This window comes from Anopheles gambiae, chromosome 2 (assembly GCF_943734735.2).
Source record: "Anopheles gambiae chromosome 2, idAnoGambNW_F1_1, whole genome shotgun sequence".
NCBI lineage: Eukaryota > Metazoa > Arthropoda > Insecta > Diptera > Culicidae > Anopheles > Anopheles gambiae.
Genome location: NC_064601.1, coordinates 5,894,821 through 5,913,645, shown reverse-complemented (window position 1 = coordinate 5,913,645; position 18,825 = coordinate 5,894,821). Strand labels below are relative to the sequence as shown.

Here is an 18,825-nt window from a genome sequence, read left to right as displayed (position 1 = left end):
TCTGCTTGAAGATGATTAATCCAACCGTTTTTGGAACAACTTGCGCCCTTTGGTGTGTGAATGTTTGACGTCGACTGTTACCTTTTGCTCCGTAAACTTGCACACGATAACGTATCAAACTCGTTTGCGCTGTTGAGCATTGCATCGGTTCGTTGCAGGTGATGCAGGGTTGGTGTTTGCAAGTAAGAGAGCACAGATTATCGTCAGTTTTGTGGTGAACGCCGCCGTGTCGGAATGATTAATTGCCGGCGTCCACTTCTTCTACTGACGTGTACCCTGATTTTGAACAGGTTACTGTGGCGGAATGGTAAACGATCTCGAATTGATCGTTTCAAACTGCCCCCCCATGGTTTGAGGTTTCAAACGTGCTCGACCTGTGTACACGTCCCAAGCTTGCTTGTAAACGTGTTATAATTAGAGGGTTTGTTTTGGACGCAAACAGGATCGGAGCAGCATCTGGCTCGATTTAACTAAACGTGACGTTTGCTAATAAGATAAAAACACTTATCAGACGCAAATGGCCTCGATACCGGCGGCACTATTTGCCAATGACATGCCAGAGTGACTAATTGAATTGATATGATTGCTATCGTTTGTACAAAGTGGAAGTGGAAGCGGTGGTTTGTTACGGTCGAAATCGCTTCACATAATTTGTCTTCCAAAACACGCATTGTCTTTGCCGTATCCTCATTTCAATCAGTGCAGCAGTGCGTCGCGGTGCGTGGCGCACGATGCAATTTTTTCCCCCTGACTTCTGTGCCACTTGCCAAGTGCTTGAGGATCGGAAGCATCGTGTCCGGGCACAAAAAAAGCGGAAAGAAGGAGAAATGAAAACAAAATCTCGGATAAGCGGCCAGAAAGTGTCACTGGCGCGTATATGAATGGCCATTGTGTGTGCACTTGTGGTGGAGGATTCCCGCGTACAGTGTGTGGCAGGACTTTGTGGACTTAATTTATTGTCCCGTTGACTCCATACGCGTCCGTTCCAGGGACGGACGTGTGTAGGCGCGCGTGTGGTGAATTTAGCGCGCCGAACCGTACGCCGCGCGGATTGCAATTTACGCAACGATGCATTCTTTACGCGAACGAGGGAGCTTGCTTGTTACGCTTGCTGACGCAGTTGAGGGTAAAGGAGAGAAATGGGGAAACGGATTGTAACGGTGAGTTAGTATTTTTGGACGGAATGGGTGGAAAAGAAACGCACCAATAAATTATTTCACTGCTTTTGCACAGTACAGTGCATGACGAAAATAATCTCACAGGATATGGTGAATTAGATAATTCATTTTCAATGCAATCAAACATTTGAAATGACATTGTGTACATTGTGTGCGGAAGCTTCTGTCAGCTTCTTTAGCCGAAATACGTAACCAAACATTGCCCTTCATGTACGTCAGGCGCGGGTCGCAAAACTGCACTTCTCTCGCTCGCAGGTCCGAAGGTGGTCAGCCATATGAAATTTATAAATAAAATCCGAGTTACAGAGAATCGCGCGTCAAACAACTACCGAACGGTGTAGTACAGAGTGACGGTGTAGGAGCTGGTAAAGTGCTTTTCGTGGTTAACGTGGTATCCCCGTACACCACCACCCTGCCCGGTCGCATCCGGGAGGAAGCGGGTCGCGTTCAAATGGCATACGCAAATTGATGTCGAACAACAGGGCACCACCAGGGCCCCAGAGTTCGGTAGTAGTTTGTGGCAAATATTCATTCACACTTCCGTTTTGTGTAATTGTTTTTCTTTGTCCCGATGAGCATGTACGGGTGTGCGTGTGTTTGCTGTCCATTGCGACATACCACCTGTAGAATGAGAATGGTTCAAATGAGGTTTGCAGAGTTCTGCGCTTGTTTTGACACACCCGCATGTAGGAAGAGGACGCGTAAAATCCAGCACGTATGCGGTGCTGCATGCCGGAAAGCGCATCAACCACAACCCTGCTGGGTGTGTGTGTGTGTGTGCATTTTTGGAAGAGCTTCTACTCGTACGTAAAGCGTCAATTCGCCGGTGGTGGTCCACGCGTTGTTTGACGATGCGCACAAGACGAAGGCGTTATGCAAATTCCAATATAATGCAGTTTTTATTGCGACAGAGAATTTATACACACACACACTCACATCTGTGTGAGGATGCAGGAGAGCGAGAGATGGGGCTATGAACATCCCGTACATACTTCTTGTGTGGAATTTCACCCTTCATCTTTTTGCTGCCTGTGGCCGTCCGCGGTGGCGTCTCCGGGGTCCCGTGCGTCAAAAAGACTGACATGAGGAGCAAGGCGCCCTAGGAACTATGTCCAATGTGTCCATGGTAACTCCAATAAAGACGAGACAAAGAGAAAGAGAGAGAGAGAGAGAGAGACCACATTGACGACGACGCATTGTCGCGTGAGCTGGATGTTGATGGGGTATCATAATTTAGAGTTGTAAACGTGGCGCACACACGTTTGATATGTACGATGTCGCGTCACACATTTGTTTTTCCTTTGTTGTGGAGAGCGCGTTTTCCTCCCATAATAACCTCCGTGAAGGAGAGATGCGTCGACTGCGAGGCAGTTTTTTACTCATAATTCTTTAGTATGGAGATAGGTTTTTACGATTATTTCTTCGGACGGTTTTATAGTTTCCTACGCTCGGTGTCGGTTTGAAACGGGGAAGTTCGAGCGAGTAGCGATTCCGCTTTGCCTAGGAAAAGGAAATATCTTTCAGTTTTTCTCGGCGGAAAAGAATTGGAATGGAGACATACTAGAATGTTTATAGCAGAATCATAATCTTTTGTTGTTGGTGCGTACCACCACCCAAAGGATGTCTACTACTACTGTCGTCAAACCGTGTCGTGGTCGAATAGTGGTTACGCCACATTGATGGCTTTGACACTACCATCTCAGAGAAGGCATCTTGAATGGCATCCAAATTCAATCGTCACCATAATTGTGAGATGCTTCCCTTTTAGCTCATCTTCAACCACCGTGACATTGAGCTTTTATTTAACAGAAAAGCAGGAAAACAAAAACGCTCCCTCTTCATAGGCGACGTGGAGACCCCGTTTGCTTCTCCAATTAGCAAGACAAAAAGATCCGCCAGCTAAAGTGGGGCCAACGTGGATCACAACGAGGTGACATAATTCATTCTGTCACTGGGGACGTTGTTAAAGTCTGAAGACGTTGGAAGATGTCTTTGGGGGATTTTTTGTTGTTGTTGTTTGCATTTGCAGAAGTGTTCAGATATCGCGTACTGCTCGGTGCTCTATTCTAGGTGGTCAAACCAAGGACAGACAGTTCAGATTATCAGCAGGTCCTGATGCACTCAAGCTCGCAATGGCTTCCGTCCGCTTGTGCCAAACACTTAAATTCAACAAGATAAATCAACCATTTGTCTCCGAATGGCCAATCCGATCGAATTGAGGTGTCACTGAGGTAGGTGGCAAACATCTCGATAACGGGGTTTTACGACAAACACCACCCCAGCCACCGATAGCATCGCCCTTCGAGACGTTCTTTATCCATTGTGCAGAAGTTTGAACGACCCGGGGGCCCGGTCACGAATACGCAAATGCAATTGTGTTTTGCTCTCTTCCCGTCGCTAAAGTTGGACATCTTCCGTGATTGCCTTTTTCAGATTGCAATCGGCGACTCGTGCCAAGTTCGAATTTATGAGCCGATCGATCGAACGATGTGTCTAGTAGCTGTGCCGGGAATATACTGGTAGTGTGCGGTCTTGATTGGATCCTTAAGACGTGTGACATGTTGACCATCGCGGCAGCGGCGGCTACCACTTGTTAGCTACCGGAATGTGCACTTCGGTGAAGATGGCGACGGGGCAAAAGGGCCGCCGTGTGCTGTTGGACAATGTCGCTGATGTCAACAGCAAGAACGTGTTTTACAGACGGAAACTTTTTGGCAACGAGCGTTCGGGTCGTTTGCAGTGCGGCACCTTTTGTGGGTAATCTTCACCGTCTTCTTCACCAGCTTGAAGATGAAATGAGTTGAAGAGAAGACACACTCGTCCATGGTGCGATATGTTGGTCGTAGTCGCTGAGGGGGGAGCATCAGCAGCAGATCCTTACGGCGGCGGCAGTGTCTTCGCGAGTGAAGAACCATCGAACGCTTCTCTCCCATCCACTTGGCTACCGTGTTTGCCCTCGCCGTGTGCCAAAGCAGGCGTAGTAGAAGCAGTGCGCGCGCGGTAGCAATAATAGTTTGGCCGCTTTTGGACCATGCAGTCCCCCCTTATTCAACCCCTCGATCCAATGCGGCGGCGCCCCCCCCCCCCCCCCCCCCCCCGTCCTCTGGAAGTCTGCAGAAAAGGGGCAATTTAAAAAGGCCAATATCTCATCTTTTTATGCGGTCGTAAAACGAACTATCAAGCTGAGCATCGAGTGGTTGGAGTATTATTCGTTTTTGCGTTTTGGGCCTCCTTCGGGGGAGTGCGTTTGTGTGTTTGTTGGTGGATGCGGACGGAGTGGCTTTTCGGAGCTTGATCCCCACGGCATCTTTTATGTGTCGCTTCGGAGTGTGGTGTGGTTGGCAGATGTTTGGTGGTGGTGGTGGTGGTGGTCTCGCGCACACTGACTGCTGCCGCTGCTGGCTGTTGTTGGACGCGGCAAGACGCGCTCGTATGGTGGCCATAAAATCTTCCAGCTTGTCAAGGTGACTCGAGGACTTTTGACCTGTCCCTCCAATCTTTCGGCCTTTCCAAACTATGCAGCAGCAAGAGTGAGTCTCGCGTTGCGCCTATACCTTTTCGGAACGGTATGTGGTATATGTTGATATTTAAAATTATCACCACGTTAAAATTGCCTGTTTAGTTGAGGCAGATTGTAAGAGTTTTTTTTTTGGCTTATGAGAGTGTCGCTGTTTTCGGAAATGTCACACGAAATGCAAAAGGAAATAGCATAGTTTCTGGACAGGAACATCAACACCTTCCCTTACGGTATTGTTTTTTCTTTGCTTTCCTCTTGCCACATGGTTTCCATTCAAAACAACATTTACTCTTAATTATTGCTATTAATTTTAATCAATATCACCTTCTTGATGACCATCTTCAGCGTGTTCGAAGGTGTCTTTTTGGCTGCTTTTGTTGTTGCTGTACGTGCCCGTTGTGCAGTTCAGTTAATGTATAACAACACATCAACTCGTTCGGGACAGTGCGAATGGTGCCTGTTTATGTTTTCTCGGGTTTGCTGCCTTCTCTCACAACTGCTCCGGAGGGGTGGAAGATTCGAGTGTCCGAAAATCTGCATCCACTGTCGAATCGCGCGCTGATCCATTGCAACAAACTTCATCGCCGCATGCTAATGGGGCCGATTAATCTTTTCCAACCGCTAATGCAGGCATTCGCCTTCTCCAGGTCGCTCTCCTCCTCTCGTACGGTTCCAGTTTGGAGTGTGCAGCGTTCGGGCCCGGGTTCGATTTTTATGATCCTCTCGTCCAAGGAAACGAAAGAGAGGATCATAATTTCTGAACGACCCTCGTCAGCGTCTTAGATCGATACACCTTTCCCCTCCCCGTTTGGTGCGCGAGGTGTGGTTTGTATTGATTGGGACAAACTGTTGCCCGGAGATCGATTGGATCGTTTATGGCTAATGGTTGCTTTCCACGGATGCACGGATTTTTATACCCGGCAACATTGGGCCGACCTGGTTGGCCGTTGGAAGGTTGCTCTAATAATTTGCTGGTCCCATTCCCGCAGGAATGTTGCAAAAACCTCTGTGCAACCCTGGCGCTTTGTGTGTGCTTTATGTTGATGGTTTTTGGTGGTGGTTTCGCTTTTTCCCCGAAGTCATCATTGCTGGCTAAACGTTCACGGTGCACGGTGGTGCCATAAACATTGCATTCCAAATTTCACCCGCATCGATCGCGATATTTGAGACACGAATGCTTGATTGTTAACGATCGCGTGCAGACACATAAAAATGCTGCCCGTGATTAATGCCGCCATGGCCACCAATGGTCCGTCACACGGACTTTTGCACTGGTTTCGGCCGAGATGTATGCTCGATCACGCCAGCATGCAGTTATTAGAGGGGGACGAAAGGTGGGAACGGAGATTCGTTAGATGCAAATGAACTGCGGCGGGGCGCCCCAAATGAGACAAATTGGAGCTCGCGATGAGTTTTTGCACAGGCGGCGGTGGAGGTGGCGTTATGGCGATCGATTAAGTCAAACAGGTCGTGCGGAGTGCACCCATTATGATACATATTTAGTGGCGATTTTTTGTCGATCAATCGATGGAAGATAATCGTATCTCACGCCATTAATGGGTGAGCCATTTCGGACGAGAACCTTGGCTATTTCGCGACGGAACTCATGCATTACCCGGAACAAGTTTTTATTAACACAGAGATCACGGTAAAATAATAAAACATTTAAAGCTAAACTCCTGATGGAGACGAAAGCATCCACCCGGCGGTGTTGCGAGTCGCTATTACCGAACCCCGAATGTCTTTGTGTGGAAACAGCCGCTCGACCGTGATCAGATTCGTCCAAAAATAAGCAAATGGCCGTAACGAAAAATCTCTTCTTGCATGCAACACTCATCTTCGCGCGTGGTGAAAAAAGAATCGAAAATCGATGATAAATGAACTGAAAGGCCTGTCCTCTGCCCCAAACCCTTGTGGTCTCGTCTGGTGGCGTAGTACGACAATGCTACATACACACAACCACGGACCAGACGAAATCCAAAACGCACCGATTCGGAGTTGTGACGGAACGACGCCACCTCGCCATGCCGCTGTGGTTCTCCAAAAATGGGGGAACACAGCACGCGGATACAGCATTCTCGGATCGCTTCAAGGAGCATCGAAGAAGACGCGCAAAGACGTAAAGACGACAGCGAAGCAATAATACAGCCAAGAAGCTGCGCAAACAAGGAAAGTTAAACATCCCCAAAAACTCGTACGGCAGGGGATGGCAGATCCATAAACCAAAAAAAAAAGTGAAGTCTTCCATCTCCGCCGTGCAAACCCAAACCTTGCTCGAGACATGGGTTATCTCGGTACGCATGGTCGATTCAAGATTGAAGATGGAAGAGACCCCGGTTCCCTCCGGTTTCGTTCACTTCCGACGGGAGGGGTAGATATGGGGGCTAAGACATTTCGGTTTGACCTTGGAGCGAGCGGACATCTGGCAGAAAAATGCTGCTGTTGAGATGGGAAAATTCGAACACTGACCGTCATTGACAGTGTCGGGAAGCTGTGTGTCGTAATGGCGGTGTGTCTGTGTGTGTGTGTGTACATGGGGCACATACATCGAATGTTGGTGCCGTGCCGGGCCACGGTTAGAACAAACAAACAAATACAACGCTCCTCTCCGTGCTTCGGGTTTGCGTACGGCAGCAGAATCCTGTGCGTGAGGCACTGTTCAAATCCGGAAGGATGAGTTTGGTAACTTTGAATTTGTCGTAAAGTCGTAAACTTCTTTCGAAATAGAAATTGCCATGGAAAATAGTTTCCTGATGATAGTTTCGAAAAGTCATAAAGACGCGCTAATCCGAGAGACATGTTGTCCCCATTTCGATTGGAAGCGTAGAATCCGTGAGTCACTGTGTGCGGAATCTCGAGAAGATCTTCACCAGGGAAAAGGGGAGTGTTGTACGCGTTGGAGTATCGATTGTGTTTCCGCACAATTTGCAAACCAAATTCTTTTTTTTTTTTGGTTCATTGACATATCATCAACGTGGCGATTACTTCCATGCTTAGGTGCTTGCGTTTTCTCGAGGATACGACTCGTATCGGACATTAATGGATGCTTGTGTGTGTGTGTGTGTGTGTGTGTGTGTGTGTGTGTGTGTGTGTGTGTGTGTGTGTGTGTGTGTGTGTGTGTGTGTGTGTGTGTGTGTGTGTGTGTGTGTGTGTGTGTGTATGCTGCTACTTCTGATGATGTTTTTTCACTCCCCCAGTCGTCCAACCTCCTAAACACCATCCTTCCTCCTGTTTTTCGGAGGTACCATTTATGTCACTCTTAATAACTCGTGACGGCGGTGGTCGGTGGTCGCCCGGTCAATTGTGTTGTCGTACTGTCTGAGAGTTCAACACTTGGATGAGCGGCTGTGTGTATCTGCGCTTGATCTGCATTTGAATGGGTTGTCGCCGGGTGAAACATACACACGGGATGCCGAATTCTGGTCAGAAAATATTTGACACTTAAAAATGGCTCTCGGCTCGGTTGGACGTTAAACGGTGTGTGCAAAGTTTGAAGTATGTGAGCCCCCAGACAGCGCGAAATGCCTCGCGCCCCCAAAATGAAGTGACTCTGTAAAAGCGACACCATGGGCGACACCGTTTACACACACAAAAACCGCACCATTACCAAAGTAAGTGTGCTAAGATACTTACAAAGACCCCGTACTCGCATAATAAGCGGCGGAACGTGTAAGACACGAACCATTTGGAAACATTGATTACGGACAGTACATTGGGCATAAGATCCTGGCATAAGATCGCCAGAAACGGAGTTGGAGTGTTTGGTAAATAAATCGAGTTGACATCGTAATCTGCCGTGCCGTGAAGCGAACAGAATTTAAGCGAAAATGACAAGAAAACGGTTTAAAATAAAACATGGCAAGAATTACTTCTTTGGAAGGGTTGTAGCTTTTTTGTTGTGAAGAAAGGATGGAACGCAAGACTTGAGAAGTCACCAGCTTTTGGTTTGTAGCGGCCAATCGAGAATACTTAAAATCCACGATAAGTGTATTGCTTCTCTGATTTCATTATGGGGATTTCGGCTGCGTCCCCGGCTGCTCCTTCCTACTCCGACTGCCGATATGTGCAAGGTGTCAAAAGCAGCTTTGTCCCCCAAGACACGCCAGGTATCTTATTATGCAAAGTGTGTGCTGTTTTCCAGATGTTCAACAACGGTGTGAAACTCAAAGCAATCAAGATAAGACTGAGTGGTCGTCAGAAGGTATCAAAATTCATTAAGAAACAAACCACGAACCGAAGGAAGGGAGCGTGTTCCTTACCGAAATGAGCACACGAAGGCATGATGCACAACACCGGTTGGTGGTGTAGGGAAATACATCTTCTGGCCAGAGCGCTAAGCCTCTGATAAAGGATGTTACCTTAATTGCATTATCTACAGTACAATTAATCGGCCAAAAGTGCATCGACTTAGAGTAAAGATTAACACGTTCACACATGAAGCACACGCGCACACACATGTTCGCGATACCAAGTGCATCATACGCAGTGTCGAGAGGCGCCGCGTACTCCCTTCGACGTTGTGCACGCGCTCGACGGAACGGAAGCATATTAATGTCGATGCAGGAACCGAACGTCGCGCTCGCTAGCTGTGCAGTCCCGTCCGCTGCAGGAATGCAGCAGCAGCAGCAAAGGGTAACGGTACGGAACGCGCGAGCTAATGAAACAGTAATGAAAGCCGCTAATTATGGCAACATGCATGCGATGCGATAGTGTGGCGCGGCGTCGGCACAGTTGACCCAAATACTCGCGCATAAAATTGACTCCACCGCTGTTGGCGTTGGTGCTGGTGCTGCACCCACACGTCCTCGAGATCGATGCACCGATGAAAGGTTTGTGCTCGCTGGTGCTTTTTGTTGTTGCTCTTTTTGAGGTATTGGCGAAAAAGGGACGACCTGAACCGAACCAACCAACCCGTCTGAGTATGCACATATGGTTGCAAAGGTTTTTGCATATGTTACAACGGATATGATGTTCGGGGGGAAAGAAATTCTTGGAGCGCCACGCGGCGTACATTCCTTCTTGTCAGTTGGAGCGTGGTTTGAAGTTTGGTGGAATTTGCAGGGTCTATTTATAGGTGAAGTGAAACCACAGATGTAAGAGATATGCTTGAAAGGTGTTAAAGTTCTTTAGCATTGATAGTTTAGAGCTTTGAAACGACATATTTTGCTGTATGAACCAGTTTTAGAAAATCCAAACGAATTGTTCGATATTCAATGGTATAATGCTTGGGATTCAGTTTTAGTAGTTGCTCTAGTACTGTCGTAGCTACTCCACCTGTCTTATCGAACTTTTTAGAGCTTTTTTACGCTCAATAGGTTAGTGTTTTAGCTTGAAATGACAAGTGTGCGTCAGAGCTTCAGTTGAAAATCATTAAAACACACCAACTTCAGAGACGTAATCGCCACTCATGAGTAAGTATCGACTTAGAGCTCCGTTCTAAGCAAAACACACCACCAGACGAGCGATTCGGAGTTCCACCAACCGAAGATTGCGCGCGCTTGTACAACGACTGCAATAAAAAGAAGAAGAATAACAACAAAACCTCTCTCCTACCTCCGTCCCTCCTGAACTCCAAACGGCATACATCAAAGCGATCGTCGTCGCGATCGTCGTGCCGGCAGTATGGCCGCCGTGCCGTGCCAACCGCGTCAGGGTCGCGCCAACGTTTGCCGACCGGCTGTTGAGGGGTGGCATTAGCGGGGACCTATGATGGGAAAATAATCAGCACACACATACACAAGCCGAGGGCACCGAGTACACGCGGTAAAAAGTGTCGTAAAACCGGCGAGCCTTCGATGGTCGAACCGACGACGAAACCTTTTTCGTGAGTTCCGCCCGTGCAAAGGAAGTCGCGTATCGCGTTTGTTGTTTGTTTGTTTGTTTGTTGAGGCAGGGGAATGGGAGCTGATTGTCGGCATACACATTGGGTTGGAGGAAGTGCGCCATAACCTGCAGGAATGGTTGGCAAGACCTTCGGGTGCAGTATGAGAAGATTTTTGGAAGGTCTGTTGTAACTGGAAGCTCACGATCGAGCGAGGCCGAAGCGCGGCAGCCACTCTCCGGATGCGCGGATGCAAGTGCATTTGCCGCAAATGCCGTTTCGGCTGCGGGTATTGCAACATAACGACTTGCAACCGGCCAGCGTGATCGTTTCGTTTGCGCATTTTAGTCCAAAGCGGCGTAGACACACGGCGTAAAGGAAGCAGCATTAAGTACTTGTACTCGAGATTTATGTACCCTCTTTGAATCACGCCGAATTTTGCCGCCATTTTAACCCGGAGGCTGTTTATATTGGACCCCTACGCGTGTGTGTGTGTGTGTTTATTCGCATGAACGACTTGTAGAGACGACGTAGCCCAAAAGCGTAGCGAAAGGAAGCACGCTGAAGGTTAAGATACAGAAAGAGGGGCCACTTTTTGAAGCTTTTAGTCAACACTCCACACAGCCATCTTCGGTGTCTTATCGCTAACCCGAGCTGATTCTGTTTTTCGTCTCTATTTGCTGACAATCCACTAATTGGTCGTGTAAACGCATTTGTTGACATATTAATACAAAACGTACGCGGCGACGCGAAGGCTGATTATGCATGCCCGCCGAGAACGACGCAGGTGACTTTGACATTTGACTTGCCTCGCTGTGCACTCAGTGTTGCTCTCTCTCTCTCTCTCTCTCTCGCTCCTGTCTGTGAGTAAACTGTCAACGCTCTTACCGTGGCATGACAGATGAATAGTAGCCGCGATGCCTGTTGGCGGCACTTTCATGCTGTGTACCACGCTGCTCCACGTGGCCCGGGCCCTTGGCAGTCGGGGGCGTTAGAAAGGGTTTTAAGCTAATTGTATTGCGTTGGACGAAGAGAAGTGTGGGATGCGTGTGTATGTGTGTGTGTGGTGCATTTTATGATCGTTTGATGCGGTGGTGTGCGTCGATTAGTGCGGGAAACAGGTTCGATATAATCCGCTTCTAGCCTTCGATAAAAGCGCTGCAATTAACCCATCAAACCACACGGAGCGGATTAAACACATTTAAGAGCCATCATCCGTGTGTGTGTGTGTGTGGGAATAGCTGTTTGATGATGACAGAGAGGTTCGTAAAGTTATAGGGCTCGAAGGTATTAGGTGGATGGTTTGATTGCGAGTCAAATCGATAATCAGAGGGAGCCGTATAAAAGGAGTTGTTCTCTTTTTTTTGCTGTGCTATCACCACTAAAACCTAAAACTAAAACGGCTGTGGTTTATGTGACGCTCAAAGGCCCCTATAATTAGACTAAAACCATTTAGCGAAAGACCGGAAACGACACCTCAACATGACAGATTTTTTGTCAAGTCTGACAGATCAGTTTATGGATGCAGCAATTTAACGTTTTAGGGAAAATCGTTGCCTGCCCCCAAAAAATGTGAGCAGAAAAGTATGTTTTACTTATTTCTTGGAAAACTTCCCGCCACCAGCCTTTCATCCCTTTTCGAACAAGCTGACAGACTTGCTGCCGACGCTTGTGTGCGTCGGAACGGTGGCCACGTGGTCGCGGTGTGGTGAGCGAAACTGTTTTAAACCCATTTCTGGTGGGCAACTATTTTTAAACTGTCGAACATGTTTTGTGTTTCCACTGCACATTGGGCAAACGCCTGTATAAAAATCGAAAAACCAACTTCATCGCAGGTTAACACCATAATCATTTTCTTAAAATAGATACTTAAACTTAGTTAAAACCAAAATATTTCACGTTTTTATCTTAAACTTACTGAGATATATGCCATCAAAGTGTAAACTTTGTGTTTTTTGTCCCAAATTTGAGCTATTTTTCGACCGAACATAAACCATCATATTTTAGTATATGATGGTTAGATTTTGATAATTAATAAGTCATTGGAAAGGTTTTTTGTCATACTTTGATGTTATGTCAGAATATTTTGCAAAAACTTGTTTTTAAAGTTCATTAATGATTGAAAACCAAACATCACTGCCGAATTTTTGGATATTTTCATTTTGGAGAGTGAATTTTTTTATGATTCGACTCGATTTCACTCGTGTGTCGTATATCATAGGAAAGGTCAACATTTTCCCTACGTTTTGACGTTGAAATTAGCTGCGACCATCCGCGACCCCGAAAATTATTGAACATTTTCTTGAAAATAGCGCGAGCGATTTTGACGTGTTGTTGTATGAGCCATACACCACAAGTATCGAACTACCTGTCATAAACGGGCATTTGAAACAAACAGGCATAATAAACAAAGCTGAACCGAGAAAAAACAGTTTGAAAAAGATCGTAAGATAGGAATCAGCTCTTTTCAAAACTAACCATGAAAAACTCGGCTTTTTTAGCGCGTAATACTTAAAAATCGTTTTTAGTAACGAACTTACTCCGCCTTTGCTTTATTTCTTAACAATAATTGTTGATGCTGTTAAGTACTACACAATAATTTAATGTTGTGAGCGATAATTATAAAGGTTTTTTCGCTGTCTTGACGATTTTAGTACAGGACTGCCCTGTGTAGTAAGAGCAATGGTATTGAATGAAGAAAAACTGCAATAGCACGAGGAATTGATTTTCATCCCGGCGTTTGTATGGCCGTTGCCCACTGTGCACTGGTCGGTCGGTGACTGCAGGAGTGTGCTTTCAGTCTCTGCCTCCATTCTCCCTCTCTCTACATGATGGCCGCAGCTTCCTCCGGCGGAAAAGCAATATCGTGTTGACGTACGCGGTACGCCATTTCGATCGATTGGCGCAGAAGGACGGTTCTGGCAGGAAATTTCGGCCAAAAGCAAACATTGTGCAACACAGGAAAGATGTGACCGAGTGTGTGTGTGTGTGGCCTTCGGTTTGGGTTGGAAAAGCATTTGAAAATTGCTGCCCCGGGGTCAGCAATGGATGCCGATTTGCAGTCATTGCTTAATAGCTTCCGAACAACGACTCTCTCACTCGCCACGCTACAACTTGCAAGGTCACGAACATGCTTGAAGTAAATTGCTTTTGTTTATTCAAAAGGAAAGTCAACAAAGGCGATGGTGTTGTTGTTTTGCTGTGTGACGTGGGCTGGGTGTGTGGGCGACTCAGCCCGTTAGTCAACGATTTTTTGTTTTTCGATTACGGGAAGATTGAAAAGGTTGATAGGGGATTTAAAGGTACAAAAACATCCATAAGCTATTTCGTTTCGAAAGTACACAACCTCAATTTGCTCAATCAAATCGATTACGCATTGATTAGGGGCTGATAACGGTATTTATGGCACTCGCAATTTCGTATCAAAATCAAAGATAAAAAGGTATCGATTCTCGTAACCGGAACTATTCCCCTGGAATGCCATCAATTAGACGCATTATCAGACTCGAATGTCTCGAATTGCTCGGCACATTCTTCAAGCTTGTCGCGCAAAATTTCGCTTCCCTCCCCAAAAAGCAGGCCACCAACAAAGTATGGTGCTGCCTGCCAGCTTGCATCCCAAAATTCATTAGCAGACGAAGCGAGCAAATGATGTTGCGAAACGACGGAAAACGGAGAAACCACCATCATCCACCTTCCAGCGATGGTGCTGGGGCCGGCGAAATATCTCCACTGCGTTGTGCACGCCTCTGTCAACGGTCGATCGAATGGCCGGCAGAGGCGCGCCACATTGTCGCACTTGTCAACAGCAACGTGCCTCACGCACACCACGCCAGCAGCAGCAGAAGCCGGTGTAGAAGATTGGCGAACCACCCCACCGCACATGCTCTGGTGGTGGAGCTTGATTGGAAGCTGGTACGGTCGTCGGTTCAGCGCGCCCTTCGGATGTGGGAATTTTAATCGAATGTCACATGTTGCGCGTGTCTCGCTTGCCAATCCACCCGTCCATCCGTTCACCGGCGATTTCCCGCACCGGGCGCACCGAATGGCGTTCCTTTCTTTTGCTATGCGTGTTTGTTGCCTTGTTTTTCTTTCTTCTGCCGTTCGTCGTGTTGCTTCGCTTCGCAATTTTGCGTTCGTCGCTTGAAGCGGTTGTGTGTGTGCCCTCTGGCCCCGCGGGGACACTGTTTATCGATGGCGGCGGTATCTTTCAAACGTCACGTGCTGCACATAGTGGTGACCCACAGTGTGTGTGTGTGTGTGTGTGTGTGTGTGTGTGTGTGTGTGTGTGGGGAGCGTCTTCCCTCGTATGCTCTCGCTGAACCGAACCGATTGTCCATTTCGTTTGCACACTCAACCACGTGAGCTGTTGAAGTGAAGTTTTGAGACAGCGAGGTAGCAGCAGCGGCAAGTGCGATTCGGCGAAGCTGTTACACTAAATGGGTTGCATTGTGGTGGCGCGAATGGATTCCGAGCAAAAGCGTGATGCACTTTAGAGCGAGAGAAAGATGCACTTTTACCGGATGAGCTCTTAATCAGCAGGCGAGCGACTGAATGGCTGTGTGTTATAGCTTGTTTAAGTTGTTTGCTCGCTACGATGGGTTGAATTACGATTTGTTCGCTAAACAAGTTGGCCAAAGCCAACTAATACAGATATCATGGTGGCATTCTTTCGATTGATGTCAGGGGAAACTGTTATGCAATTCATGATGGCAAAAGCAAAAAAAAAACAACCAACAACGTTCCAACCTTCCGATGGAGCCGCCTAGTATTAGCAGCAAAGGCAGCAACAAAAAATAAAGGAATTCCCCAGACACTTGCATCGAGCATGAAGTGCACGAGAAGAAAGGAAGAAGGAGACCGGGCTCGCGAGGGAATGGATATAAATAATCAACAAGCTCGTCAAAAGCATTCCAACGGCGTCGTTGCTAGAAACAAGGCGCAACCAGCACAGGCACGTGTGGAAGAGGAGATATATTGCACGAAGCAACGAGCGAGCCAGAGGGACGACCCAGCTGCAGCTGTCATAATTTGCTTAACGTCAATGAGCTCGATTGATGGATCATCGCCTGAAGGTGGTGTAGTGTTTAGCTTCAATCGGTAAAAGCTATGGCCGGGAGTGTGTTCGGGGACGGGGTGATAGATTAACCTAATAACGATCGCGAGGGAGTGATTAGTGAAGGCCATCGGATAGCCAACACTACGCTAGCGCCACACCAGAGTGCGAAAAGAAGCTAGTGGTGCCAAGACACATGGCAGTGTGTTTTAATGGAGCGAAAGAAAAACAAAAAAGACGCCACAGAACGCTCGATTCATTGTGCGTGTTTTTTTATGAAGAAAAGACGTAAAATGTTACTTTTTGCCTCCCATTCGACTATGTTCAAGGCAAAGTGCGTGTGTGTGTTTTTTGTTTGTCTTCTGCTGGAAGATAAATGCGAAATAAATTGACACAAGATCAATCAATTACGCTTTCCCGCTTGCGTAGGGGCTCGCCGGATCGCGTGCGATCATGGCTGCTACTGCTGTTGCTGCGTACCGGCTTGCGCTCGCGCGTATCGCGTCGGCCACGCTGTGTCGGTGCGGATTAAAATGCGCACAATTCATGGTGCGGTGTGGTTCAAGTTCACTTATGACTTATGCTACCGTTTGGACAGGCGGAGCAAAACATGAAAGCTTACGCCCGGTATGTGTTGCTCGTTTTTTTGTTGGTTTTAAATCCCACAACCACAATCTCACCTAGCAATGCATGTGTGTACGTTTTGAGTGGGTAGATAGGCATGGAGGGACCCTGTGTGTATTAAAAAGTCACTGTGTAAACAGTTAATGGGCGAATATCGATTCAGGCAGCAGCGCTCAGTGCTGTTGCGGTTTGCGGTTTTTGGTTGTGTGGGGCGAGTGGCGAGTGGAAAAGAAAATAAACAACGCACCAGCAGTGCTATAGAGAGGGAGCATGCAGCACGGCTAGGCAGAGGTAGAAGCCATTAAATAAGTCATTTGCTATGGGTGCTCGTACTCGTGATTAGAAAACAGGTGTCGGACGGTACACACTGCAAGCAGAGCGTAGTGTGGTAAAGCACGTACGCGAACGCGCCTGAACTTTACACTATTTGCAAAAAGGTTAGAACGTTCCATATCGCGCCGCTGCAGCCGTTTACGCCGGGCGGATTGTGATTGTGATTATGGGGTTCTGTGTTCCACTTTTGGGGTGGGCAAATAAATTGGTTGCGGCTAAGCGGGAGGGGTGGGGTGCCTGTACTGCAAATGGGTTGGTGCGTAGTTTTAAATTAAAATTACCTATCGCCCCCAAAGTGCGCCCTTACACTGGCGTATGATAAATCCCTTTCGGCTGACAATCGTGTTCGGAAAGAGGATTGGGAACATGAGACAATGTCCTTCTGTTTTTTGGGTCAAGGATTCGCTGCATTACCTGAAAGTAAAGGGGATAGGAAAAAATGAATATTATTTATCGAGCAACAATAAGCGAGCGACATAAAAACGATAAGTTACATCACAAAGTAGGATAATTAGTTAGAAATTGTTATTTATAGAACTCGACTGGCAGTTCTGCTCGACCGCTAGTTCAACTAATTCGAGCACTACCCAAACGTCAAAGCCAACTGTGTTGACAGGAACGATATCGCAACGTCCGAAAGCATTTGTCAACATTCTCCGTCGACAATTGCTTGTCAAAGTGAATTACTGTAAAGATCAGCGCACGTTCTCTGTATGTGTGTGTGTTGAAAATGCAACACGGTAGCCCGAAAGTGCGGATCGTTTGACCTTTTTTCCCCTCCACCACTCAACACCACCACCCCTGTAAAGAATGCACTTCTTACAACGCAAGATGCGAGCGCGATTTACATTTACCCCATCCTCACATACACATACACGCAATTGCATCGTTTGTTGCTCAACTGTTAAAACAATCATTTCGATGCGAAGGCACCACCAACGGGCAGCCAGGGCATAAAATCGTAAAATAAACAAAAGGGCACCCCGTTTACGTGTTTAATGGGCAGAGAAGAGTAATTTGGAGCTCGCTTCAAAGCAGCGCTCAGCAAATGTGTGCATTTGAGTGCCTTTGAGCAGTGAAAACCAAAAATCGGCTGCAGCTAGTTTCGCTCCTCTGCATCAATGGTGGGCCTCATGTGGGGTCCTCCCGTTTTGCAGGCGAGTTTTCCATATCCCATGCTCGATTGGTTTCACACGGTGTGGCGATGGGTGCTGCACCGCTGGCTGGCATGCTGACAAGAATGTACGAAATTTACTGCAAACACATGTGTTTGCACGATCGATTCTGTTCTCGTCTTCGGCAGCATGGTGTACGTTTCATCTGTTGGTCTATGGGTTTGCAAGGAGCACAAAGAAGAGAGATTTCGCTTCGCACAAAAGCAGCATTGAGCATTCGGAAAAGATATGCTGCGTTAAATATGCATACGATTTTAAGCTAATTCCTAACTCCACGCAGCTGCCATTTTGATCTTGTTCAAGATTCATGCCCCATCCAACTGCACGTGACACAGTTCCATTGCAAAAAAAGAAACGGAATTTTCATACAGAGTGTTTGGAGATGAAAAATTGCACCCGTTTGCCTGCCTGCCTGCCTGCCTGTCGGTGCGTGCAGGCGCACGAACAAGCGACGAAAACAAATTGTTGTTCAAAACAAAACACGCTACGTAAGGATGCGCGCGGCTCTAGTCGCGCGTACGCCACCCCCCCAAAACGCCCTCGCGCGCACGGACGCCGCAGTACGCAGCGGCTGTACCGTTTTGACAGTTATTAATTTCTAACCTCATTTTTGGGAGGGCTTTAACACGTTCGTCGTCTAGCTTGGTGGCAGGCAGGCGGACCCAGAGGTACAGCAGAGCCGGCTGGGTGGTTTCGAAAGATCTCATCGGCTTAAATTTATTTGAAATATTTTCTCCCGGGTTCGTTTTAGTTTTGCCTCTGTGTGTGCGCGAGAGCACCCGATGCATCTCAGCTCTGCTCATATGAAGAGTTCGAAAATGTGTTAATCGACCCTGGCAGGCAGGCAGGCAGGCGATGGTTTTGAGTTTTATTTCGCTCATCATCCACTTGCGCGCCTCCAACACTTCTGTGGTGTCTCTGTGTGTGTGTGTGTGTGTGGTGTAAAACGACACGCCGGGAATGCAGCTGGTGTGCTTGGTAGAATTAAGTGCTACAACGTCTCAAAAATCAATAATACATGGAACATGGGAGAATGATCCTCGGGCCGCCTCTGCCCACTTTTCTCGGGATGTTACGAAGAGCCGTTTCATGTTTTGCAAAGCCCGTCACATTCAAACATA

General features: G+C 47.4%; 1 protein-coding gene across 6 annotated transcripts in view; it reads right to left on the bottom strand.

Annotated features, from left to right (window-relative positions):
- Positions 1–18,825, bottom strand: part of LOC4576821 (activating transcription factor 3) — a 58,140-nt gene that overhangs the window by 18,195 nt on the left and 21,120 nt on the right. For 2 of the 6 annotated variants that reach the window (XM_061648030.1, XM_061648028.1), the window contains exon 3: positions 16,811–16,943. The exons of the other annotated variants lie outside the window; for them this stretch is intronic. The gene's annotated coding sequence lies outside the window, so the exon portion shown is untranslated. The remainder of the gene's footprint in view (positions 1–16,810; positions 16,944–18,825) is intronic. 6 annotated transcript variants of the gene reach the window in all.